This window comes from Vanessa cardui, chromosome Z, assembly GCF_905220365.1.
Source record: "Vanessa cardui chromosome Z, ilVanCard2.1, whole genome shotgun sequence".
NCBI classification, from domain to species: Eukaryota; Metazoa; Arthropoda; class Insecta; order Lepidoptera; family Nymphalidae; genus Vanessa; species Vanessa cardui.
In genome coordinates, this window is record NC_061154.1 from 11,606,222 (window position 1) to 11,627,645 (window position 21,424).

At 31.7% G+C, this 21,424-nt stretch overlaps 1 protein-coding gene across 2 annotated transcripts in view; it reads right to left on the reverse strand.

The window, feature by feature from the left end:
* LOC124543146 overlaps positions 1–21,424 on the reverse strand; it is a 137,498-nt gene that overhangs the window by 115,450 nt on the left and 624 nt on the right. The gene's annotated exons all lie outside the window — the stretch shown is intronic.

Genomic DNA, 21,424 nt, shown 5'->3' on the forward strand with positions numbered 1-21,424 from the left:
CTATTGCCTTATCGTCAGTTCTAGCCAAAATTATGGAACATTTAATAAAAAACAGACTGGAATGGATTCTCGAAAGTAGGAATAAAAGAAAAGGTGTAGGCACGATGGACAGCCTGAGCGTATTCTCTTCAGAAATTCGCCTGGCCCTCTCAAGGGAACACCATCTTGTTGGTGTCTTTCTTGACGTCACTTCAGCTTATGATAACGTTCTCCTCCCGTTACTCAGGCACAAAATGCTCCAGCTGAGTCTTCCCGCGAGGATGATTAATATCATATGCAACCTTTTCATGCAACGGTATATCTCTGTTCGAGTGCAAGGTACTATGTATCCCCCAAGAACAGTATGGAAGGGGCTACCACAGGGCTCGGTTTTAAGTCCCATTCTTTATAATTTATATATCTCTGATCTCGACTCTTCTTGTTCATCTGATTGTAACATATTACAATACGCAGACGATATAGCTCTTTATTATGCCTCAAAGTCTATGGATGATTGCTCTGTTCGCCTTAATGCTGCCATAGAAAATCTTTATATCTGGCTAGCAGATCACGGCTTATCTCTATCTGGTCCTAAAAGCTCGGTAGTGGTGTTTTCCAGAAGAAGATTGATACCGGATATTGATATTGTTCTGGAAAATGAGACCATTCCAGTAAAAAATAAAGTTAAATTTTTGGGTGTGTATTTTGACTCCCGTATGAATGGCACGGTCCACCTTAATTACATTAAGGAAAAATGTGAGCTTGGGGTAAATGTTTTAAGGTCTCTATCAGGTGTGTGGTGGGGTGCTCACCCCTACACTCAAAAACTCCTTTATAACGCCATTGTTCGGAGTCATTTTGATTACGGTTCATTTTTGCTTGAACCGTGTAATAAATCTGCTTTAGCCGATTGGGACAAAATTCAAGCTAAGTGTCTCCGCATCATTTGTGGTGCTATGAAGTCTTCGCCCACCAAAGCTCTCCAAGTAGAATGTCTGGATCCTCCCTTATTTCTTCGTAGACAATATCTTTGTGATAGATTTCTCTACAAAGCTTTTCAAAATTCTTGCCACCCATTACTTACTTCTCTTCGTCACCTTTCAAACTATGTTTCATCTTCTTCTTACTGGGCTCATAAAGAAGTTCCTTGTCTTTTTAAAAGTTATGAAAAATTTATTGCAACATCTCCTCTTTTTCAATTTCCTGGTAATCCTTTGTTTGCTGTCCCTTTTGATGCACTTGCTTTTAGGCCCAATGTAATTACATGTTTTGGTATTAACAAAGAAGATCCTGGAGCCAACTTTCGGTTTAAAGAACTCTTAAACGAACAGTTTCCCGGGTGGCGAACTATGTTTACAGACGCCTCCAAACTATCTACAGATGCCCCTGTGGGTTCAGCTGTATGGGTTCCTGACATGAAGCTGACTCTTAGTTTTAAATGCTCACCCAGGATATCTGTTTTTTCTGGAGAAACAATAGCTATTTATGAAGCTGTATCCCTGATAGAATCACACAACCTTAATAAAACCATAATTTTTACGGATAGTCGCAGTTGTTTAGAGGATATTTTAAAATTTCCGTTACGTTCTAGAAATGTTCACCCTATTAACCTCAAAACTCGGGAACTTCTTTTTAAGTGTCACTCTGCTGGAATTGAGGTAGCCCTTGCGTGGATTCCTGGCCACTCCGGGATTTCTGGCAATGAACAGGCTGACATATGTGCTAAGTGGTCTATTCGTAATGGTACGGAGACTTATGCTAATTGCTTTGCCCAAGATTTACGTTCTCTCGCTAAAATTGATTTGAATAAGCAGTGGAGTGAGGTATGGAACTGTTCCCGTCATGTTAAAGGTAAATTCTATGGCAGTTTGCAACCTGATATTCCATTAAAACCCTGGTTCTTTAAGTTTCGTCAATGCTCTAAATTTTCTACTTCTACAATAATTCGATTGCGTCTTGGTCATAACTGCAGCCCCCATTTTTTATCAAAGATCAGGGTTCGGGACCACTCCTTATGTGAATGTGGCCTTGATGAGGGTACTGTTGAACATATTTTCTTTGATTGCACCAGATTTCCTATTTCATTGTATGATCTTCTTCCTCCTACTTTTCCTCGCCCTTTCAACATGTCCTGCATTTTGTCATCTTCAGAATTTTCTATTATAACTATTTTATTTAAGTATATTGAAAGATATAATATCAAACTCTGAGTTAGTTTAAGTATATATTATTTATATAATAAGTATATCTATGTAGGTAGTTTTATTATTTTGTATCTTAGTGGGTGTTGGTGTATTATATTGTGATGTCCTATTTGTTTTAGATCGTGCTACTGGTCATTGGGCAGAACGAGAAAGAGCTGTATTAAGCAACCACGTGTATTTTTCAACCCTGACACTGGCAGAATTGTCAACCTATTGACAGAGGCCACAAATATAAAAAATTGAATTGAATTGAATTGAATGCCTAAAAGTAATCGTCTGCATTTTCATTGTATATGGCACTCATCCTATAAGAACTATGTATATAATATATTGTAGAATAAATAATAAATAAATAAATAATTTTACTTTAAAAAATCATTTTAAATCTTTATCAATTCAATTATAAAGTAATTTGTTGACGAGAACTCAAAAACCTCAAACAGGAATATTTATAATTCCAATCTTTCTCGTATATATTATATTCGAGAAAGACTGGAATATATCTGGAGAAAAAATAGCCTAAGGCCCATATGAAATATATTCGTAACAATATATTTCATTAGTTTTGGGGTTGTTTCAGTAACATTTTAAATGTCAATGTTGCGTAATCAAGGCAGTATAAAGGTGCTCTCTCACAGCGTTACGCTGACAAAATAATAACTGATACATAAAATTAATGCACTGCAGCATTACAACAATGCTTTTCGGTAAGAAATTCAATTAAACACTTCGTATTTCACGCGTGACGTGTTTAAAATCTACGTAACGCGCTTTTTTATAATGTGAGTAATAAGTAAGTAATTCATTTAACTTTCTAATATTTCTTGATTATTTTCCACAACGGGTTACATCGAATTTTATAACCTAGCATTTGATAGTAAGTGGTAATCATTGTATGATATGTAAGATATATAAGAAATTTTAAACAAATGCACTTATAACTTTTGGAACTAAGATATCTAATGTGCCTATAGTTACACTAACTCACACATACTTCAAATCCGCACACAACAATACAAATGAATACTAAATATTTCCCTACCTACTAGTAAACAAACAGTGCACCTGTATTTGAAACATAAGTGCCCTGTCTATTCCCTCGCTCTCATAATCCGATAGGATTGCAAACCCCACGACCGGAAAAAGTTTAGATGCAGAACTGTTGGATTGCACTGGATTTACGTGATTTTCGAAGTACGGGATTGTGAACTAATAACAATGTTAATGGACGACAAACACTTAACTCAAAATTGATTAACAACACACACCGCGAAAGCCATGTGTTTATTTTTGTCGGATTAAGAGATTTCTTTTACCCGCAAAACCGTGATTAGTATTCAGAGTTAATTAATTTTTAAATTTTACGATGGTTTATTTCAGTTACGTTTTTTTTATTAAATGGTAGGGTTTTTTGCAAGATATTTGATTTGGTACACATCACTGTAGTTGTTGTTATTCTTATGTACCGATTGAAGGGTGAAAAAGATACTATTACCACGGAACGGCACAAGGAAAATAACAGGTTGATGGATTGAATAAGTATGATACGCTTAATGTTTCTGATAGTGCACATACCTGGCAGTGACTACCATTTGGGGAGCCATTTGTCAGTGTGCCTTTTTTTGTAAAAAAAAATAAACTTTAATTTATTTGATGTCTTTAATTATTAATTGAAACGTAAGGTATTTTTAACGCATTTTGAAAAAAAAATCCAACTTAGACCGTTAATAACACATGAAACCAACTTAATTGACGGATTCTTTTTTCAAATAGCGCAGAATCTAGTTCATTGTATGGAGATAGACTATCCTCTGTTGATAGTCATTTTCACTGTGATAGTCAGAGAATCATCTGTTCAAAGAGCCAATCGATTGCTCACTGATTGAAATACACAAAGTAGCCACAACCTGCGAACTGTACAACTTCTAATTGGTGATCACTTGAAGCGAATTCCGTCATGAACATGCGGTAAACATATAATTAATTGATATATGGTTCAATGTTATAGCAATACATATGAGTAGAGAATGCTTTTCACCTGAAAGCGTTTCACGCTACATAGAAGACTACTTATACATATGGTATATGATATATCAATTAAAAATGTACAAAAAATTCATAAATTGTAACATAAAAATATGTTTTAAAATATATTATAATTATTAAATAATACATGTCAAAGTAAGAAGTTATCCGTATTAATAAAGTCTTGATTTAAGTATTTTTGTATTGTTTCTTTCTGGTAAACAACACTGACACTTTTATTTTAAATAAAATCAACACAAACAGATTTGGTTTTAAACTAGTAGTACATATCTATATAATGATATGATATATACTATATATGATATGTACTGTACATTTTTAATTGATATATCAATTAATGTTGCAAATTCAGTTTCATCTTATTTAGTATGAAACATTTATATTGTTTAATAAATAAATAAAAAACGCGTAAGCCCTAAATATATCGTGAGAAATAACGAATATAAAACTAATTTCCTGATTGTTAGAAACTGTAAATCAGATCTGTATAAAAAAATTACTGATAGCGATTTGCGAGACTCGATAAAGCTTCCGGTAATCGAAGAGCCGGCGCTTACCTCGGTTAGAGATGAGCCTCGCTATTCAGAGAAGCACTAGCGCCGGTATCTTAATGCCAGCGGACATTTAAATGCTAAGATATTTTTATGATCTGTACATATTCCTCTTTAAAGTCACAACTTTATTTATTTAGTTTTGCCTGTGATAATTTCGAGCCCTTGATTTTATTACTATTATTTACAACTTAATAAAATTATATATACATAGCAAGAAAAATATTCTTGTATATATGTATTTGAAATGGAAATATATTTATGGAGGTAAACTTTTATTAAAAATACCTATGAAAATGTCTATAATATATTCTTAGATGTTTATATTAAATCTCATTTGATATCATCATTAAAACTACCTATTCTATTATATAATTTGTTGTATTTTATGCAATATTTTAATTTTAATATTTATGACAATCTGTGAAGACTTGATTTAAACGTGGGCATCCGTCTAAAAGTAAGTAAAGTAACAGCCTGTACATTTCCCACTGCTGAAATAAGGCCTCCTCTTCCGTTAAGTAGAGGGTTTGGAACATATTCCACCACGCTGTTCCAATGCGGGTTGGTATGCATGTACACACAGAATTTCAGAATTTCAGAATTTCATTGAAGATGAAATTAGACACATGCAGGTTTCTTCACGATGTTTTACTTCACCACCGAGCACGAGATGAATTATAAACACAAATTAAGCACATATATATGTATAGTGGTGCTTGCCTGGGTTTGAACCCGCAATCATCGGTTAAGATGCTCGCGTTCTAACAACTGGGCCATCTCAGCTCTCCACTGGGCCATTTCAACTCTTCTTCATCTATCAGGCTGATATTAAATCATTTATTTACGATAATAAAATGCAGAGTTATTTAATTTAAAAATGAAACATGCAAATAAACGTCAACATGTATACTCGTACATTATCTACAATGCCTGCATTTACACTACTTAAAAAATATAACAATAATTACCGAGCAACGAAATGCTGACTTTATCGAACATATGCAGACGGGAATGTGCTTGAAGGAGATTTGCAAGCTTACTCATACGTGATATATAAACATCTGAAGGCAATATTACAAGCCTGAAATAAATAAACTTGTAAAAAACCGTACACGTGCAAACTCATGGCAACATTTTATTTTATATTAAATAATGTAAATTGTATTATAATAACATTATATTGAAGCTTGAAGCAACTACACATTACGCATAAATTGAAAGGCGCAGTGGGCGGACGATTAAAGGATAATTAATCATCAATTACATATAACTCAGCACAACTCAGATATAGATAATTAGAGTAATTGCATTTTCATTTGACTGATTTCCTAATCATTACGTCTTTGAGCGAAAATAAAAAATAATAATATTTATTTTCATACTATTGAGGCCTTTGCTTGTAAATATATATTATACTGTGTTATGTTACCCTTGAGTTTATTAAACTTAAAACTGAAACTGGTATACTATGTTACACGCTTTTAAAATAGTTTTAAAAATAATATTTATGATAGAATATCCGAATATTGTTGATAATGTATTTATTAACTATGGCGAAGATCTTTCACTTGGTTAAAAAAAAGTCTTTATATTTACGCAGTTATCATTACGTTACGAAAATATTTTTTTACATAAAAATAAATCAGATTATCTTTACATAACGCCTGTGTATATCACTGGAGAATTTAATTAAGCTCGCCTAGTGATATCGTAATCCCAGTGTAAATTGTAGACTTATATTACGAAGGAATAAAATGTATACCGAGAAATGAAATAATTCCCGGAGCATTGTGCTAAAATACTTCATAAACATGTTCAGCATCCACGTCAAAAATTCGGTGCATTGGGCTATTTTAAATATAGATATTGCCCTAATTAAAAGTCAATTACCCCTTAAAGGTAATTCTACATGAAAACGTACTACGTTAAAATAAAATGAATTTCAACGTTTGATTTATACACATTCATTGACATTCAATTTTATTGCCCGACCAATATTTGTATGTAACGTGTATTTGATTAGGAATGGAAATGATTAAATATTAAATAAGAGAATCTACCATCCCTACTAAATAGATTTATTCGACAAAACTTCTTGAAATGGGAATACTCGGGAATTCCCGGGATTTTGGTTGTAGGCTGTTTCGTGTTTGGAGACTTTGAAATTATCGGGAATTCCCGGACTAGTTCAAACCCAGGCAAACATGAAACCGGAGGAAAACTACGGATGTTAATCTATCACATGTGTATTCACCGACCTGTATTGAAGCAGCGTGATGGAAGAAGCTATGCTTAGGCTAACTTCGCTTTAAAAATAAATGAAGCTTCAGCCTAGCATTGTTTCAATGCATTTGTAGACTGTTACTAGTACTAATCGTTTCATTAGAACACACAATATTCGTTTGAAAATATATATTTCGTTCTAATTACATTTAGATTAATATAATTGAAAGCCTGACATGGAAACACGGTGTTATATATAAGTCTCAAGGCCAACACCAGATAGTATATATTTAGTAGTAAATGCATAGTTTGTTTGAAAACTAAATTTAAACGCGTAATATTTATCTGACGTGAAGGCGAGGTTAAGTTAATATTTATACACTCGCTACTCTAACTGAATTTTAGTTTCTATTATTTACACAGCAGTTTATTTAATTTTCAACTCGATATAATTGAATCTATCATTTTATTGTTGTTTGTTAATCATTAGCTTAATATTTGTTACATATATAAACAATTATTAATTTTGCGGTATTTTATGTTAGTTAGACGTACATGTGGTCGCCGGCTATTTGCAGATTGGTGAACGGGAAAATTCAAAACAGGTAGCTTCTGCTCGAAGTTTAATAGCGTAGAACTTTTATGCACTGTTACTATTATTAAAATAACCATTTTAATAATAGTAACAGCCTGTCTGTCTAACGAGACAGATTATCAACTTTCACCTGATAGTAAGTGGTAATCACTGCTCGAAATATTAACCAACCCGAAACATACCATGGAATGATGAGTGGATAGTGTTAATATACATATGTAACGATGAGTTAGGCATACACTCGTTATCAGACATAATGATATTCGAAATATAAGTCTAGTCATTCACGTTCGTAATATCACTCTTTTCGATTTTACCTGAAATGTGATTTTCGGCTGCCCTCTGTTCTACGTTATACTGGCTTTGCCAGCATGAACGATAAAAAAGAACATTATTGAACTTTTTGATGCTTCGATATATAACATTAAATAATTGTTAATTGAACAAAGGCATATCTCAAGAAGCGTGCGTATAACAATACGCATAGCTTTTGAGTGTCACTATTCCCACTTGTAATGAATAGATGTCGAATGTACTAAACACACTCGAGACGTCTTTGAAATTGTAGTATTTATTTTTAAATGCAGAAGGGGCACAATGCATGGCTGTTGACACAATGCGAGCGTGCCGCGTGGCGCATAGTACTGACAAACCGACATTTTTGAAGCGTATTACGAGCGGATTTAGAGCTTACAGTAACGGTAAAAAGCCGATTCAAAGCAATAGTAGCAAAACCTACATTTTCCATTACACCAGCGAAAAACAGGAGCGTGTGAAGTATTCCAGTAACATCACCACGCGTTCAAGAGTACTCGCCTTGATCTTGAATCACATGAAAAAGAACTCTTTCAAATATAAGTAACTACGTTTGACTTGCGTTTAATGTCCCACAACTGATAGAAACCCAAAAGAAAGATTTTATTCCAATGAGAACAAATTTGTCAAAATTTCTTGACGCACATAGTTTCCTCTGTGTTATTTTTTCACCGCCAAGCACGAAATGAAAACCCCAGTGAATTTTCTTGAGTTTGAATTCTCAGTCTTAGGTTATAGTTCAGTTGTATTACTGACAATTATATAATTGTTTCCGTAACGGCTATTTCATGTAGAAGGTATACACAAAATATTACGTGAAAAAAAAACATCTTATAACTAAATACCTATTATGAATTTTCACGAGTAAAGACTATTTAGCCATCATTCATATAAAAAACGTGTTTTAAAAATACTAGGAACATGTAAAATTATAAGAAATATGTACGGAATTTTTAATTGTATTCTTAAATGATGAAAAAGATAAAATACTGAATTTCATGCCGGTTCTTCTCGATAGAATCTACATTCCGAACCGATGATATCTTCACTTCATGATAAATAAGGTGCTAATAAAATCCTATTTTAATAAAGTATATTTCGATTGGATTTGATTTGACTTAAGATAACGTACAAATCTATTTATTTAAATCTGTCTACTCAATTTATTAAATTTACGCATACTATAGCTACGAAAGGGTAAAACGGTAGATCGATAAATTAATTAGGCCAAAGCCTAACCCTTGTGTCGAATTGTTTCGCCATTTCATAAAACCTATTTTCAGTTAAAAGATATCTCAAGCCGAAATCACGTAAATATTGATTAGTTTTTAATACAAAGTTAAAATTTCATTTCTAAAATCGATCGAGCTTTACAAAGTGGATATGAATGTACATAGAGCTGTAAGGCATATGGAATGATTTTTATTCGTTTGTTTTAGTAGGGATTGATATTTAGCATAGAAGCATTGACGGGGAGTGTTTATTCAGAGCGAGTCTGTTACACACCTGAATAAAGAGAGCAGTACGCATGCGCGCAAACTTCTCTACTGAAGCGAATATAATACAGGTGAAGTGTCCACAGTTTTTGAAATACAAAAATTATGAAGGAGAGACGCTCTTATCGAGACTGGTGATGGCTATTGAGATACAATGGCTTAAGTAATTGAATCCACTGTTAACATCCGTTTTTAAGTAAAGAATAAACACATTACTGTAAGACTAAATATTATTTTTAATAGCAACCGCGTAATTGTTTAATGTTAATAATTACGTTTTACGAATAAAATAAAAAAAAGAATCTTTCGCTAAAACGATATGTTGGTAATATTTAATTATTACTCGAATAAATTACAATTTTTCGAATGTGGATAGTTTAAAATTGAATATGAGAGTTTCAATTTCTTTTTTATTACCTACTAAGAAGATAGCAGTCAGAGCGTTAACCTCAGTTTCGGTCACCTTATGCGTTAAAGTTCGATGACTCTCTAGCTACGACTGAACAGAAATTCAGGCTAGACAACAAAAGTGACTTCTGCGCCGATGTTGGATTCTCATAATTTGAAATTGAAAGATTTTCATAAAACCTATTTTTTAAAAAAGCTAATCATTGCTGTTTTGCATATAAACGATTTAAAACCTGCCCAAATATAAGTATATATTATGCTTATGATAGAAATTCGTAATTTTTTTTAATTTATAATTTCGAATATACATTGGCTAATGTACGAAATTGGAATATATTTCATCGTTTTCCCTCTATAAGCATTCCGCATACACGCCCGCGCCAATAGTGAATCTGTTCCTCGACAATGGTAATGAACCATTCGTCTACAAATGCTGACCCGGACGATCGAGTGCGTTCACTCGTCTATATATACGTACGATACATACGAATCCTATTCACAATTGGCTACCCAACCTAGTATTCAAATTGTAATTCTAATTTCGACAATCATTGCAATTTCTTTTCCACAATGTCATGAAATGGATTACATTAAATCCTGCTTTTAAAAAATTTTTTTTTTTTTTTTATTTATTTGTAAGCTTTACCTAGTTGCAAAAGGCACATTGTCTTTTTTTAGTTGACATAAAGATAGATCGTCGGTTTGTTTGCTAACGAATGGATATAGGATTACGAATTCGTTGTTTTACAAAAGCTAAGTTCAACTCACACCAAAATGCCTTTGTTTCGAATTAAAAAACCGTATGCAAGTAGGCGCTTGCTTTCGTCACTCTCGCACGAACACGTAAATGCTGTATTACACCATAACATGTATATCGAATAGCGGCATCCTTTGTCTGAAATCAACTCGCTCACACACGTAACACTTGTCTTTATGTCCCGAATGCCCGCATGCGCATTGAGACCCGCGGTAATAATTACGCAAAATATTTACCAAATCCATAAAACTAAGTACCACGATTAATATTTCCACTAAAACGGAAAAGTAGTAATCGTTAATATCTATAATTCTAATAGTAGTCTTAATAAAGAAGTAAATTTTAGGATATGCGTAAAATAATTGATTTATGTATATTCCTATAACGTGATTTTGGAAAGTTATTTAAATAATAATTTACCTACTTAATTTATATATATATATATATATATATATATATATATATATATATATATATTAAGGTATGTTTATTAATGGTCTACGTATACTATAAAATAATTTACTAAAATTAAGTAAGCCTTTAGAAACTGTACTGAACTACCCATTTATTCGTACCATAAACTTATCATTCTAATTCACAAAGCAATTCAACTATTTAACAGATAACGCTTAGACATAAAGTATTGTCATAATTGTCGTCGTTAGCGTAGAATCCACATGTATTCTCTCTTCCCATACACGGCGTTCAAATGCTTTCAAAGGCTGTGTCATCTATTCGGAACAACTTACAACCGCCGACGCTGTTCGTCTATTCTCTAACGACACTAACTCATACCTTCTCTATCACCTTTGCGTCTAAAAACACTTGACAATCGTACTCGTCATTGTTAATGAACGATTTTTTACGAATAAAATACACAAAAAATGTTATAAGAAACAAAGAAATCATTTAGATACTTTGTTTCTATTATATTTTTCAAATAAGAAGCTATTGATATTAGCACTTATTTATAAAAAAAAGTGCTTTGAGTTAAAAACTTCACCTAATTTATTAAGATATCATTTTATATGATTTGATGAAAAGTATGTGTTTCAGGTTCTTGAAATTAATTTTTATTGATAATAAATTGTTTTATTTACAAACAAACAAATAAAAATATTCTCAAAATTCAATAGATGTCAGAAGTAAACAAAAATTTTCTTTGAGATCAGTACGACAAATTGATCTAATTCATAACGAATCCATACATTATAACAGGTCAGAACTTTTTTCCTTTTCAGATAATCAAAATTTATTTATTTGTAATTCAAATAACATACTATGATATTTATAAAAAAATAGTAGGATTTGGCCCCTTATCAAACGACCATCACATAGAAAAGTGATTGGTTCCGGATACGACAGTCTAGCCTGAGGTGCAAATTTTGCCGTCGGAATTACATTCACCCAATATCTGTTTTTTTTCATAAAACGTGGTAATTTTTTTAGTCTCTACAAAATAGACGTAAACATTCAAAAATGTACTGAAAATTTTATTATTAAATATTTTCTTTAACCAAATAATTATGTTGTTTAAGCTGTGGTTCTTAATTAAAAGGCTAAGTAAACTGGTTACTACATGTATACCACGATAATCTGTTTCCTTTCGGCGTTTATGTCACTAGGCCGAGCTATTTTCAAACTTCCTGTTACGTACTCATTTCATATTCTCGTCACCCGGAACATCCCTCTCAACATTATCATCTTAGCTGTATGCACTCGCCTTTCATCGTCACCTCAGTGGCCCAACATTTTGATCCATATGGCAACACGCCTGATAACTATTCCATAATTTTCTGACTTAAGATTTTGTTTAAAATACTTCTTGTAACCTATCGATTTACATCTCTAATAACCATTATGAATTTAAATTAAAAAAAAACTAAATATGTATTGAGTTCGTACGTATATTAAAGTCGTTGTCTCCACTTAGTCTTTCATAACAAAGAGAATGTATATATATATATATATGTATAGTGTAGAATGTTTCTTTTTTCTAAGTATTAAAAAGATAAATACTGAGAAACCAAAACTGTAAATAAAAGTTATGTATGGTTTTGATGTTCGTGAAAAAAATACGCAAGCTACAGAGCATCAAACTCGTTAAATTTTATTTGCTGAGAATTTGCAAAGATTCCTTTAAGGATTACGTTTATAAAAAAATAACCCTCATGTTTTTAAAATCACCTTAAAAAGAATCAAAGATCAAAAACTCTGAACGTGTCTTGTACTGACAATCCTTAATCACATTTAGGTCTGATCTAATATATATTTTTTCGTTATAACGACATAAGCACGAATATTAGTAAGTCTGTATAGAAGATTGAAATTTCAAAAATGAGATAAGTTGTGTAAAGTTTTAAATGACGAACGTCTATATAAAAGTTCAAAAGCCCTTATTTAAATATCATAGTTAATGATTTTTTTAAGCACAATTTTATATTTTTTACTTTTAACACAAACAATCAATGCCGATATCCATGTACCCAACATCTAAAATGCCCCCTTTAAGGACTTTTACAAAACCTGATGTGTACCCGATGACTTCCCAATTTTACATATTACTTATAACATAAATGGCTAAATTCCATATAAGCACCAATCCCTAATGTTCTCCCTTAGGGGGTATTTTCAATAACGCTATGCCGACTGCTTTTAACTTAAAATTAAAAGCCTAAACCAATATTTCCATATATATACATCAAAACGTTAAGACTATTATCAATTTTCATACCTAAAGTACCTGGCTACCTATGTTGCGAAAGTAATTTGCAAATTTACATCCTGTAATCTTTTAATATGGTTCAACTTTGTTTTATATGTCAGACAGTCATTATTCAAATTTTTTTTTTATTATTGTTTATATATTATATTATGTAAAATTGTATAAAACAGATATATTTTTTAATAATAATTTTGTCTGATACTTCTAGTATCTCGATCAGGGTTACGATGTCATCAACAAATTATATCTTCGAAAAATAGCGAAATTTAAATTTAGGGCAAGTTATTCCGGAAACAAATTAATAACGTACTATATGTTTAAGGATCGTCCATAGATGCAAATTAAGCAACTACCAAGAGCACTTGGAATGAGTAACAGTTTTAACAAAATTACAGAATGCGTACTTAATATTTACTTAAGTTTCAGGCACTAAAAATAACTTTCATGAACTTAACTATCACAATTTAAGAAACGAAGAAATCATAGAAATGCTTTAAATATCGACGATCATATTTATATATAATACGCTTATATAACAATAGAAAATATTTTCATTTGAACTTACGACACCGTCAGCAATTCGTAAATTACTATTTTTCTTGAACTATTTAAAGGGAAATAACATTTGTACTTTTTCTTTTGAGGGTCGACGTTTTTGCTCCTCGTGGGGTATCTGCATTGCTAATGTTTGTAGTATGTATTAGGAAAATGCTTATTTACTTCCTCGTCTCTACGTTAAAGCAAGTTGAAACAAAAAACAAACATGTTTATACGATAACTGAGTTATATATTTATATAACATAAAATGTATGTTTTAAGTGTAACTAGTGTTTGCATAAATTACTCAAAGGTTTAAATATTTACATATATGTATATGATATAACGATATAAGGCAGTTTTTAAGTTGAAGAAACAACTGATCAAACCTGAAAAATATTTTATATTTATTTTCTAGACTAAACTGATCAAACCGTATTCTGTGAGGAGAATAAAAAATATCGTGCATTTCATATTAAAAATTCGCATCCACAGTAATCATAACATTATTTTGAAAAATAAAATACTCTTATTTTTATTATTCGACGCTCTCGTAGTAATTTAAGTTTATTGAAAATTTAAAACAAAATGTTATATTTTTATGAATACGAACGTAACTCACTTTCTAACATGGTTTGATTTTAATGAAAAAAAAAAACGTTGAATCAACGAATGTTGATAGATGTCAATAATTAAAATATTTTTTGATTCGAATGAACGTCAGTTCATACAGTTGAAAACGGTACTGATTTAGCTTTTGACTCGACTAAAATCAACTCGTGTGAACGCGACGTTAGTGACAGAGAATTAAATTGGCAATTTGTTCGACAGCTCGGCATGCGAGCGTCGCGAATCAACAAAGATGAGGTCGTATCTATGTATAGTCGTTACCACTGATTCCAGTCACACCAATATAATCCAAAACAATTACAATCTTCGTTCAACTAATTCCATATCAAATTTACTCTATGAACGTGAAACAGGAGTTCGTTTATAAATGTAATGTATCATATAATACTGTTTTACGATCTTTCAATAATAAAAGACTGCATTCATAATTTAGCCCACGAAAGAGAAATTTCCAGGTAAGCCTTTCATGTGCCTTAATCTAGTTTATAATTAAATCAATGAACACTTGTTCTATTCAGAGTAATAAGAAACATTAAATACATTTCTCACCTTCCCGCTTAAACACTTTGCATAAAAGAGATAAAAGCGACTTTTTCCACGAATAGAGCTTTATTAATTGCAATTAAATACCGGTTTATATCATCTTATTGTTGTCATTTTATTTGAAATGAATTACGAATTCCAGTGCATTCATTATTAACTAGTATTAAAATTATCTTTCGTCGCGTATAGCTTACAAACTAAATCATGTTTATTTTAACACAGCGTGGTGTTAGTGGCGCGTTTTCTCTGCATTGCCTTACGAGTTGTGATTGAGGGATTGATTAATGTTAGAGTTCATCTATATTCAAACATAAATCTACTAAAGCGATCCTTCAATAGATTGATTTTCAATTTATTTAAGTGTTGTGTGATAAATGTAACACTGCATGGTTATAATTTTCTTTAACTAAGTTAAACTCGATCAATAACCGAATAAATTGTCTGTAACTAGACATGGTTTAACATTTAACTAACTCCCAATAGGCGACCTAAGTTCCACATGATGTGTGAGATCCAATATAATGCGTGCACCACACTTGATATAATAGGAGTTACTTCGTTTGTTATTTATATGTATATTAATAATATCTTTACACATTTGAAATAATAGTTATATTGTTTACAAAAATTGTCGTTGATATTTTTATTAACGTTTGACGACCTCCGTGGTCGAGTGGTGTGTACACCGGTTTTCATGGGTACACCACTCTGAGGTCCCGGGTTCGAATCCCGGCCGAGTCGATGTAGATTATTATTAGTTTTCTATGTTGTCTTGGGTCTGGGTGTTTGTGGTACCGTCATTACGTCTGATTTTCCATAACACAAGTGCTTTAGCTACTTACATTGGGATCAGAGTAATGTATGTGATGTTGTCTCATATATATTATTATTATCTTATATTATTATTAATCTTATAATAATGTCCTGAAATAAAAATGTCGACGATATTATACTGTAATTAGTAGTAATTACTCGAATGTTAATAAAATTAATCATTTCTGTTAAAGAACTCTGTGTTTAAATATCGAAATCGACTGTGTAAAGTAATTTACATTTAATTGATTAAAAACGATGTCGCGACATTTTCGCCGAGTCAATGTGATTATTTACGTACGTATGTACTTGTATCGTTAAAAAAGTAAATGGTAAAACGGAAATAATCCGATTACACTTTTTAAGACGAAATCTTATTTAGCAAAATTTTCATTAATTCAGTACATAAATATAAACGTTTTGTGTACATATTATTGATAAATTTTTAACAACAAAGACAGTCAGTAAATTTCCCACTATTGGACTAAGGCCTCCTCTCCCATTGAGGAGAAGGTTTAGAACATATCCCACCACGCTGTTCCAATGCGGTTTGGTGGAATACATATGAGGCGGAATTTCTATGAAATTAGACACATGCAGGTTTCTTCACGATGTTTTCCTTCACCACCGAGTTCTAGATTATTTATAAAGACAAAAGAAGGACACGATTATTCAGCGGTCTTTGCTTGGGTTTGAACCCGCAATCATCGGTTAAGATGCACGCGTTCTAACCACTGAGTCATCTCGGCTCAACTTTTTAACAGTACGATTTAACGGTCTCGTCTAGGTAACATCTAACATGAAAATGTTTTTATGGTTTGTGTAATACATAAAAGGATAATTTAAGTTTATTTTTTTATGGTTGAATTATTGCAATTATTTAAAAATCGAAGCTTTGTCCATTTTTTAGCAAAAAGTCGGTATGGCGGCAATTTTTTGAATGAAGTGGGGTCGCGCTACTATTGAATCCGCCACTGCCGATCTTTTCCCAACGCACTATAGTAAACATATTGTGTGCGATTTAAGAATACTAGTTGAGCTCTAAAAGCTTGGAAATAATATATTGAATAATAATAATAATCCGCATATATATAGTTTTTATTATTTGTCATCTTCTATGAGATTGATTTTAAGAAAATCTTTGATTTCAATATTTATACGATTCCTGTTAAGCGTTGAAGCTGACGTTGAATACCAAAAATATGTACTCTTTAAAATTAAATTATTTCTATGTAAAAGTAGTCGTTTTTATTTTCCGCGTAAACGAAATATTGTATTTTGAGATTGCGTAGCATTGTATAGATGAAGAATTGAATGTGCTGGTGCGATTCTGTTTATTTCCAGAGCTTTGACTATATTGAATACTAGCGACCCGGCTTCGCACGGTTGCAATGAAATGACATCACTGTAGAAACTTCTAAAATTATCAGTGTTTCTTTACTAAATTGTCAATGTACATACATATAAACCTCACTCTTGAATCTATCTATCTATTAAAAAAACCGCATTAAAATTCGTTTTGTAACTTTAAAGATCCAAGCATACATAGGTACAGACAGATTATATTTTGATATAAGACATCTATTGGTGTGCCTTGGGTATAAAATTACTCGTAGGCTGTGAAGGAAAACGACAAGACATGCCCGCCGCTTTGTGTATGCCTCGATATGTTCGTAAATAATATACTTTCTTTCTATATAATATAAAAAGAACAAATATATTTTTTTTTTACTACATTCAACTTTCCTTCCGTATAAAAATATTCTTTCAACAAACATCAATTTCAACGTTTCACATCCGCTGAGCGTCCCTTGTTGGCCACATTTTATTACAACGGAGCCTTGAGTAGCTCTTTACTTTATATCAGGAAAATTACGCTTAACGCTACCCATAATTACAACCTGGCTTCGATTTGTAACATAACATGTAATAACAGAAATGGTTGATATGTCAACTTAACGTCTGTCGCTTAATACTATTTTCAAACACTCATTTTTCAATTTCAAATTTTCAGTTTTCAATTACAATTATTTTTAACTAATAAATCGAGCGCGTTTCGTTCAATAAATGTCTTAAGCATTCGACATTGTTTCGGTTTGTTGAAGTTGAAAGCTATGCGTTGTATTTGTGCTGTTAACTTTCTGACGTGAAAATTCGTAATTGGAATTAGGATGCAGTTTCATAAACCATATTTCGAAAGTAATTGGTGAATGTTTCGACTGTTTGAGTATTCGCGTTAATTTCATCCAAATCTTTAGCATTGCTAGAATATCCGCTGTTTGGGGGCGAGGTCACAGGTTTGCTAGGATTAAAAGGTCCGATGGTGGATAGTTGATATGTAATATACGATATATGTATGTTAAAAAATCTTTTTCGACGGAAAAAATCTATTGAATTAAAAACTCTGAGCTCGTTTGTGTTCCATAAGCATTGTTTTCGCGATTTAGTTTGAAACTGTTGCAGTTTATTTGAGAACTATCTTTATAAAGTTACGAACTAATATTGTTACATTTATACGTTGGAGATATGTTTAAAATTTTGAGTGGATTGCTCTTCTAGCCGAACTAGCTAAAAACAATTACACTCGTCTTTGTTAATGGTACTATGCCAAAAACAACTGTTAATGGAAAATGTTAGTAACAAATATGTACCTATATGTAATACGTTATCTTGCTTGAAAATAAATGCACTTAATATATAAATGAGTGTGCATTTAGGCTGTTTGATGATGGCCGTTTTATTTTTTGTTTTACAAATAAGTCAATTTACAATGACATTCATAATTGAGACTCGCACATAAAATGAGAGATTATTGATGCTACCTTACTTTAGTAATCGAATTACGGCCATTACTTTTTGTTATAATACTCATAAAAGTAATAATTTATTTTACAAAATGAAAGATCACAATATTTATTATTAATAAATACTTCATTAACCAATTAATATATAATTTAACATCACAATAGGTGTTTTTAATATGTTATTAATTAATCATTAATTTGTAATAACTATTGCGATGTATCATTTTCATAAATTAGTAGTTTGTAGTTTTATTGTTTCATGTGTAAAAAATTCCTTTAAAACACGTAAACAAATTTTATTTTAATAACAAATGTCAATATTGACGCGATCGCGCAAAATATTAATGAGAATGAGCGAAATTTTGCAGGATTTATTAATCCATGAAATAATTTATCGTGATAGGAGAATACTTTATAAAATACTTGCGACCCGCCCCGGCTTTGCACCCCGGGTGCTATAATGACAGTAAATATAATCTACAGAATTTGTTCATTTACGACATAATATTAGAAACATCTTATCAGTGTTTCTTTAGTTGGTACATTTTCCATGTGTTATACATAAAAACCTTTCTCTTAAATCAATCTCAAAATTCGTTGTGTAATTTTAAAGATCTAAGTATACGTAGGGGCAGACAGCGATAAACGACTTTGTTTTATACTATGTAATGATTTAACTAAATGTTTAATTTATATTAAACGACTCTAAGTGGCGATTCGCTTAGGCGACTGTGTGTTTTATAAACTACATTAACTGTGCAGTCGCATACGGTAAAATTTCAATATCAATTCAATTTCACTGTCTGAAATAAGAAATCGATTTGTCAGCCTCACATTGTGTCACTAATTATCTTTATCTTTGTTTATACCAAACAAACTTAGCATTCGCTGTATTCAGTGATTCGAGGTAGCAAATTTTACCTAAAATATTTTTCTGTATAACAGCAGTGAAAGCCAGTTTCCCACTGGGCTAAGGCTCCTTATAAGGAAAAGGTTAAGAGCATATTCCACCACGTTTTTCCATTGAGCATTGATGGATTCAAATGTGGCAGAATTTCGTTGAAATTAGACACATGCTAGTTTCACCATGATGTTTTCCTTCACCGCTAAGCTCGAGTTGAATTATAAATACAAATTAAGTTCATGAAAATTGCTTGGCTCAGTGTTGCTTGCCTGGGTTTGAACCCACAATCATCGGTTAAGATGTACGCTCTCTAACCTCTGGGCCATCTCTGCTACTATTGTGTAAATCCACTTATTTTCTTTGTTTCATTTACAAGTTATTCACAAATGGAAGCATCAGTTTGCCTTCAACGTCTAAGATTTTTCGTTTTATCCAAAGTAGCGCTTGTGGACTGGGTAAACATAGCGAGAAATGAAACTGGCTCAGTACATTACGACGTGGTGTGGTCCTCAAAACAGTGTAATAAGTGTTTGTGAATATTAACCGTGTAGCAAGTTTCAACTGCAATTACACATAGTTGCCGCGTCTCGCCTGTAAAATGTTATCAAGTTGTAATGTAAATATTTATAGGCTATGCATCTCCCCGCCCCTCCTTCCTGGGCGAAGCCATAAGCGAAAACTAGTTAAAGTATAATTTGGGTCGGGTAACGCGCTCTTAATAAATTATTATTTTCAGGATTTTCGAAAGTGAACGTTTACGAAAAACAAATTGGATGTGTTCTATGATTAAAAAGGTTTTGTGGTTAAAAATATTTCTTTGTTCTTCATCATAATTACTCAAAAAAAAAATTCTTCGTGTCACTTTAGAGTTTTTTTTAATATCATGAAGCTACTCCATCTAATATTCGTTTTATGAAAATTCAAAGCTGTTTTGTATTTTTAATTTAATAATCATGCAAAGTACTTAGTTTTTATAATTTTATATTTTAATTCTAATCTATTTATTTCAAAATATAAACAAGCCAGCCACATTAACAACGTATTTCACACAAAAATTCTATTGATTTCGAGTTATAACGTATGAAGACTCTTCAAATTATAACACACTGCTGTATATATTCGTGTGTGTATCTGTCTGTAAATATTTTGTGTGAGTGTGACGCGATTATGAGACTAACTAACGCAGTTACGAACCGCTGCAAGTAAGCCTTCTTGTATCTTTGTTACAATGATTTAATTTATGTTCTATTTTTATCACTAATATTTTAATCTCCTTTACATATCTTGTGTTTATGTAATTTTTCACATTAAAGATTGTTTTTAATATTAAGGATATGAAAACTATTGTATTTTCTTAAGATATTTATCTACTGTACGCTAAACAATACATATTTTTTTGGTCTATTGTATATTTTTAGTTTAATTATATGTTTCCGTTGTGAGAATTTTTTGTGTTTAATTACAATATGGTAGATATCACTTGACGCTTAACACGTTAATTGTATAAAACGTTTTAACCTTATAGTAATATTTACGACCGTCATGAGTAATTGAGCGCATTGCTGATGTTTTCGCTTTAGCTATTTTTAGTTCAGATTAATACCATAATATTGAAATAACAATGTCAGTCTTCGCCAAGCATTTATATTACGATCGCAAGAGCTAACATTCATAGAAAGAAAACTTAGTATATTGTAAATATTACTCGGTTGTTTAATTATTATATAACATGACCATGACTTAAGTTAACACTTTTAGCGTAGCTGTAAAAAAATGTTGTATGTGACGCATAATTAAGAACGTAATTATGAACATTTCATGAAATCGTGTGAATAATTAAGCAAATGGATTTGAGATAAAACAAAGTCGCACTGTAGAAACATGAGACGTT